The sequence below is a fragment of the Mus pahari genome, chromosome 18 (assembly GCF_900095145.1).
Source record: "Mus pahari chromosome 18, PAHARI_EIJ_v1.1, whole genome shotgun sequence".
NCBI lineage: Eukaryota > Metazoa > Chordata > Mammalia > Rodentia > Muridae > Mus > Mus pahari.
The window spans coordinates 13,597,378-13,605,247 of record NC_034607.1 but is presented as its reverse complement, the minus strand read 5'-3'; positions in this window follow the sequence as shown (position 1 = coordinate 13,605,247).

Below are 7,870 nucleotides of genomic sequence, written 5' to 3'. Positions count from 1 at the left end.
TCCTCCTCCTCCTCCTCCTCCTCCTCCTCTTCCTCCTCCTTCTTTTCTTCTTCTTTTTTCCCAAAAGGCTCTTATACAGTCACGGCTCACAAAAGCCTTCATACTCTAAAGTTTAGTTCACTGGTTCTCAACCTTCCAATGCTTTGGCTCTTTGATACAGTTCCTGTTGTTGTGTTGTGTTTAATACGGTTCCTGATGCTGTGTTGTGTTTAATACAGTTCCTGATGTTGTATTGTGTTTAATACGGTTCCTGATGTTGTGTTGTGTTTGATACAGTTCCTGTTGTTGTGTTGTGTTTGATACAGTTCCTGTTGTTGTGTTGTGTTTGATATGGTTCCTGTTGTTGTGTTTAATACGGTTCCTGATGTTGTGTTGTGTTTAATACAGTTCCTGATGTTGTGTTGTGTTTGATACAGTTCCTGTTGTTGTGTTGTGTTTGATATGGTTCCTGATATTGTGTAGTGTTTAATATGGTTCCTGTTGTTGTGGTGATCTCCAACCATGAAATTATTTCGTTGCTACTCCATATCTGCAACTTTGCTACAGATATGACTCGCAATGTAGGATAAATATCTGTTGTGCAGGATATCTGATATGGGACCACAAGGAGATTGTGACCCATAAGTTGAAATCCAGTGCTTTAGAGTCTTTTCCTTCTTCAAGAAGCCACTGGGTCCACTCATTTTCTTCCCACAGCTTCTCTTGTAAGACGGGTGGTTGACTCCAGCAGAAACAGGTGACCCTGGGCACATATCACCTATTAGAACTGTCATGGTGACATATCTGGAATTCTTCCTTTCCCTTCATGTTGTGTCTCCTAACACCAGCCAGTCAACCTCACCCTTTCCATCTGTGATGGCTTCCAGGTCTTGCTTTGGTGACAAATGTTAACATCAGAAGGAAAAGTTTGGCACTTCTGGGACTCGGTTTCCGCAGGCATCATGTTGTCTGATTTCACTCTCTCGGAAGGCAGCTACCTTGCTGTAAGGGAGTTCAACTACCCCGCTGGGGGACAGGAGAGGGAGAAGAAAGGGGAGAAAGGGTTACAAGCCTTTAGTGCTCCTACCTCCCCACGCAGAGGGCCCAGACATGCAAGTGAGCTTTCTGGGGCTCTTTAGTCCTAGGGAACCATTCTAGTAAAGCTACTGTCTGCCCAAAAATTCAGTGGTGAGCTAAGATAGGGGCTGCAGGGAGCACACAGTGTTGCTTACGTTTCTTGAATGAGGAGTGTAATGGCTCTAGTGATGTCTATCCAAAAGAACACGGGTCTCACCTATAGACCGAGGATGAGAACAGCCAGGGAGAAAAGACCAAGCAAGCTTCAGGAAGAGGCCGCGCAATCTTTCCTATCCATACTCCAACACTTACTGAGGACCGGCCAAGTGTGCTGTGCCTTGGTACTGAAAGACAACTCTTGGGATCTCGCAGCCTTTGCTTATGCTAGCCGAGAGATGAAGGCTAAGCAAAGGAACCCTACCAGGCTGGCTTCAGTCACTGCGAGATTGTTCAGCTGCGTCCACAGGACATTATCTGTCAGGATGGAGATTACGGGTGGCCAGGAGAGGAAATGGCAAATATTATAATCTGCCTGGGCTTGGGAAATGCAAGACAAAGACAGCTTGAGGAAGAATGGACTGTAGGGATGTGGGGGGAAGAACGGAAATGATTCTGAAGGGAAAGAATTCGGACCAAGCAAGAGCATCTTTGGGAGCAAAGCTGGGCAGGGGTCTTCCTCTCCAGGATGGAAGGGCTGGATCCAAAGACTGTCTGTCTGTCTGTCTGTCTGTCTGTCTGTCCGTCTGTCTGTCTATCTATCTGTCTATGTGTCTATGTGTCTGTCTGTCTGTCTGTCTGTCCGTCCATCTGTCCATCTGGTTCATCCGTCCATCCATCCATCCACCCATCTATCTACCTATCTATTTATTCTTCTCTTATATACTATGTCCGGACTGCAGTTTCCCCTTCCTCCTCTCCTCCCAGTCCCTCACTCCTCAGATCCTCTCCTCCTCCATTTCCCTTCAGAAAAGAGCAGGGAGCTCCACCAAACACGGCCTACCTAGCAAGTTACAGCCTGACTAGGCACAAACCCTTATTTCAAGGTTGGAAGAGGCAGCCCAGTAAGAGGAGAAGGGTCCCCAAAGCAGGCAAGAGTCAAAGACACCCTCACTCCCTCTGTGAAGCGTTCCACACGAACACCAAGTTTCACACCCGTAAGTTATCTGCAGAGGATCTGGCTCAGACCCACACGGGTTCCTGATTGTTGCTTTGGGTGTGAGGATTTTTCAAAGACTTTGGAGCGCTGGTCTGTTTGGGAGGGAAGGTTCCCTGACGTACGTGGGGTGAGCTCCTGTCTGCCGGGTGTTCCTGGTCTCACAGAACTCGTTGAGGGAGGAGAAACAGCCACCATCGGATACTTCTTTGACCATTACGATGAAAACCAAAGATTTGGGGATGTGGTTCTGTGGTAGAGCAGTTACATAGCCTGTACCCAATCCTGGATTTGATCCCTAGGATGGCAAAAAGGAACAAACATAAAAGAAACAAACTGTATGTGGGAGGCAGAGACAGACAGGTCTAGGCCAGATCTAGGCCAGCCTGGTCTAGATATTGAATTCCAGGGCAGCCATAGCTTTTTAGAGAGACCTTGTCTCAAGATATCTATCTATCTATCTATCTATCTATCTATCTATCTATCTATCTATCTATCTATCTATCTATCTATCTATAGACAGATAAAAAGAGAGAGAAACAAGAAGAGACATGTTAGTTTGGAGAAAGTACCAGCTGGCCTTTGTGTAGCCTTTGTGGAAGGCCTTGGGCATCGATGCATGTCCTGGTGCCAAAGGTGTCCTTTCAGAGCTTACAGCCCCGTCTGTCCTTCCGTCTCTCACACATTCACAGTCCCCATGGGGTGCCCTCTGCATTTGCCACAAGCCACGCACGGCTTTGCTATTTCTCCATACTTCCCCTGAAGGTTCTCCCTCTGGCTTCCAAGCAGGGCAGACGCCAGCACGTGCCCACTTCCTGGCTCTTCACCTGTTCCTTCTAAGGTCTGAGGACTTCATTTGTCATCTCCTCAGGCTTCCGGCGGGAAGACCACACACTTACAACATGCCTCACCCGGAGCTGCTGGAGAGCTCCTGGCCCGGATGTCCCCCAAGTGATGCCCCGAGAAGACTGACCCACAGGGACCTTGCCTCAGATGCTCTGCAGTGTGTCACTCAGAGTCCAGTTCGGGTCACTCTAAGTCCCGCTGAGACTTCTGACTCAGACAGGAATCTTGAGACTGCCACTGAGTAATTTATTTCTCTGAGCCTTGGTCACAGGGAATGAATCTAGAAAGTGGACACAATAGTACTCATGCTGTAGAGCCTTGGAGGGTGAAGTGATGGGCGTGTGACGACTGTGGTCACGGTCATCACATTGTCCTCGTTCCCACGACGACACTTCTCCTTCTTCTGGGTACCACTTTATTACATTTGAGTTGTTTGTTTTTCTCACTTTCTTTCTCGACTCAAACGGTCGCACTGGGTTTGGCTGCCGTCTTTGCGAGTGCACAGTCTTCTTCTTGCTAGGGAGGGAGCCAAGCCAGAGTGGGTTGGACCCTGGAGCCCAGGATGGCAGAAGAGCAAGGACTACATAGAGGGGAAAGAAGAGATGGAGCGAGTTCTCCTCACAGGGATGCTGGGCATGGGATGGGCTGATGTAAATGTACATGGAATTAATGAACAAACGAAGAAGCCCACTGCACTTCAGGAGTGCCCACCCTAGCAGGAGATACACTGTGCCCACCCTTACATGGAGTGCTAGGTCTGGGAAGAATCCTTTGTGGCCTGGGTTAGCAGACATTCCAGGGGTCGACGTGGAAGCCTACCGGATGACTGTTCTGAAGTGTCTCCTGTATCTTTCAGGGTCTGGGAGCTGGGGAACAAGCTTGTGGCATGTATAGGGAAGACCTCGAGATCTGGGGGGGGGGGCGGGGGGCGGGGGGCGGGGGGAAGGCTTTCCCTAAACTTTAGCAGTGGTTGTCTCTTGAGACGGAGTAGGCACATTCCTCTGAGGGAAGTATGACGTTCCCTCTCAGGTTTCCTTCCCAGGTCTGCCCTGTCTCTTGGCTGCCTGAATGCCAGGCCTTCTGAGCCCCCGAGGCTGGGTCTGTCGGGAAGGCCTGCCTCTAGCAGACACCCTCCAGAACTATCCTCCCTCTCACCACAAGACTTCTCTGGTCATGGATCTTCCACATGAACACATTCGCACGAGCTTGCAAGCACACAAGTGTGACAGGGGTCATTCTTCCTGGTCACGGGGTAGCTGCCTGGTTGAGTAAGGGCTCCCAGGGGCAGGATGGGGCCCAGCTGGGAGCCAACTTCTTGGACGAGCCCCCATGGGGCTGGGGGTGGGGTGGGGGCTGACCTGGCTGAAGTCCCATGACCCCATGCTGCCCTCTGGGAGTTGCTGACTGCTTGCTAACAAACACCTCGTGGCTATTAATAACCTCTATCTGGAAGGGACTGAACTGATAAGGTGAGGGGCACTCTGGCCCTGCTCACTTGACTGCCCAAGTTCAAATCCTGGCTGCTATTTCTAGATTCTCAGGTCCCAAATCCCCAGACACGGTCCCAAGTTTGTCTTCAGGCAAAACTGCCTTTCTGGCTCTGTCCTCTCTCATCCGTAAAACAGGCACCAAGACACCTACGTCTTAGCATTTCGTGTGCTCAGGATCACAGGCTCTTCCTAACACTAGACTTACACAATAGTGTTCTGGTTCCAGAGATGAAAACACAGACGCATGTGGCCCAAGAGGATGCTGACCTCTGGGACATGGGGATGAATTTAGAGTGAGGAAAGAGAATTTAAAAGCTAGGCGGTGGTGGCGCACGCCTTTAATCACAGCATCCGGGAGGCAGAAGCAGGTGGATCTCTGTGAGTTCAAGGCCAGCCTGGGCTACAAAAGGAGTTCCAGGACACAGGACAGCGACACAGAGAAGTTCTGTCTCAAAAAAAAAAAAAAAAAAAAAAAAAAAAAAGAGAGAGAGAGAGAGAGAGAGAGAGAGAGAGAGAGAGAGAGAATATGAATAGAGAGAGAGAGAGTGGAGGGGGGAGGGAAAGAGAGAGGGAGAGGGAGGGAGAGGGGGATGAAGAGGGAGACACATTTAAGAGACACAGAATTTTTTTCTGACTGTGTGATCTTGGGTAAATTGGTAACCCTCTCTGGACCTCCTCGTGTTACTGTGTATAACTGACATGATGCTAACTACCTCCGAAATGTAGGTGTGGATTCAATTAGAGGGCAAACATGAAGAAGTTCAGAGGCAGGAATGGCAGAGCGTGTCTGTAGTCTCAGCACTCAGGAGGCTGAGACAAGAGGAATTAGAGTTTCAGGCCAACCTGGGTTACACAAAGCTTTGGAGGCTAGCCTGGGCTATATAGCAAGGCCCTGTCTCAAAATGCGCCCCTTTGGAAAAGCAACCCAAAACTAAACAAAAACCCCAAATAGAAAACAAAAGGACGGGTGGTTTAGTAGTGTTGGTGTAGAGTTCAGTGCTTCCCCAGCGTGCATGAAGCCTTGGGCTTTATCCTTGTCACTGCACGGGAGGGGCTCAGTTAACACTGCTTCTGTTGACTAGATAGACGGATAGGTAAATGAACAGCGAGGTGAAGGAGTGATGGAATAAATGAATCTTGGCTGGCTCCTTCTGTCTGGGTCTATAGAGTCGCCTGGTTATGCCGTGTCTGCCATCCTTGCTCCCCAAGGTAAGGGTGCAGCTCTGTCCTCGCCTCCTGAAGGCTGGCCCGAAGAACCTGAAGTGGCTCAAGTCTCGATGCTTCGCTCTCACAGTGTGACAAATGCCAGGGCAGAAACAACACACGGAGAAGTGGGACTCATTAGTCAATGATGAGAGGCCATCCGGGGCCTGGTACCGGGTCCCTGCTCTGCAACCGAGTCTCTTCCACGGTGGAGTTCTTATATAATACAGCTCTCTCTAGACTAAGGAAGGGGTTGTTGTTGGGGTTTTTCTCCTGGCTGTGGCGACTCGGAGCATCACCTCATACAGCAACCACTTTAGAAACCCGACTGAAGAGTGACTGAAGAACAGGGAGAGTCATGGGGAGACGGGAAGGTAAGTGTCACACTGCCAAGTCTTCTAGACCCATGACTGAGGAGAGACTGGTGTCCTTCTCCCACTGTGGGCCCCGCATGCATTGGAGTGTTGGCCTCCGACAGTTGTCTTAGAGAATACCAGGAAGACCGGCCTATCTCGAGTGTCCATCTATGGCTGATGGAAGGGGCATAGTGGCCGTTTGTACCCTTAACTGCCGTCACATATCCATTCAGAAGCCGAGTGTCCATCTATGGCTGATGGAAGGGGCATAGTGGCCGTTTGTACCCTTAACTGCCGTCACATATCCATTCAGAAGCCCCGTGTGGCCTCGGGGTCCACCTATGATCTCACTATTGTTCTGTGGAGGTTGGGGCCTGGGGGTGGGGGGTCAGTCCCAGAGACTTTCATTCTGTCCCACCACACCCTCGATCAATCCTGAGTATCTAGAAAGTTTTTCCTCACATGGGACCTGAGTTCCTTGTGTGTCTCTTGGTTCTCCCTGGGCCTCGAGGGCTCTGTCAGCAGCCGACCCTTCCGGGTCTGAAGAGGGAAGGTCCTGGAGGTAGCTTGCTGGATAAAGCAAATGAAAACACAGAATGCCCAGTTCATTGTCTGTCTGAAATTCGAGCTTACCCGAGCAGCCTGTGCTTTGTCTAGCAATGCCCCTGGTAGCCGTGCCTAGACCTTCTCCTGAGGTAAATTTCCTCAGACACTTTGATGCACCCCCCCCCCCCCCCCCCCCCCCCCCCCCCCCCCCCCCCCCCCCCCGCTTCCAATGCCCTGCCATGCGGCGAAGTTCCCAGTACAGACGCTGCAGGCAGTCCCTGTTCTAGGTATGGCTTCAACTTCTGCCTGCACAAGAGATCTGAGACCAACGGGGAGTTCTGAGGGCAGTGGCAGGGCCTCTTCAGACTGGGAGCCTCCTCAGCATGGAGTCTGTTACCCCCTCAGACTAGCACACCCTCCCCCTGACACGCCTTCCCGGTGTACCCCCGACGTGCTTCAGGGGACCCACGGACCAGTGCGCTTCTGATTCCACAGTCCTCCATCTTGAGAAGCCCTTAGGCTCTGGTAACTTACAGTGAACTACTTCCCCGGGAAGCATGCATGCCTCCTGAGCTGCGGCAGAGCCTCTGTCACCCACTAGCTCTGTGATCTTGGAGAACGCTTATCTGCATCCTGGGCCACAGTGCCTCTGTTGTATGATGGCAGTCTGTCTAGCCTGCTGATCTTGAGGGTGATGATTCCCAAACTGCCAACAGTGATGTGTTGATGCGTCCGGAAGTTAAGTTAGAAGTTTCTAACTACCATGGTCCTCTCCATCCCTCCCTTCCTTTTGTGAGACAGTAGCTTGCTGTGGAGCCCAAGCTGGCTTCAAACTCTAGCTCCCCGTGCCCGAGCTTCTTGAATGTGGAGATTATAGACAGGCAACGGGTGCACTTCCTCTTTAGCCCTGGCTGCCTTGTAACTCAGAGATCCACTTGAGTTACCATAAATCAGGCTGTCCTCGAACTCAGAGAGCTACCTGCCTCTGACTCTCTAGTCCTGGGATTTAAGGCATGTGCGGCTACCATTGGCTTATGGTATCGTTTTTTTCTTAAAGGTGAAAGCAAGCTGGATAGAAGATTCTCTGAGAACCAGAGTAAGGCTCAGTATTGTTTCTGGAAACGGTTGTGGCGGGAGTGTGTCTGGGTTGCATATGAAATGTGTTTTTCACAAAGGCTATTGTCAGATAAAGATCTGGAAGACGGTATCTTGGTGACGGG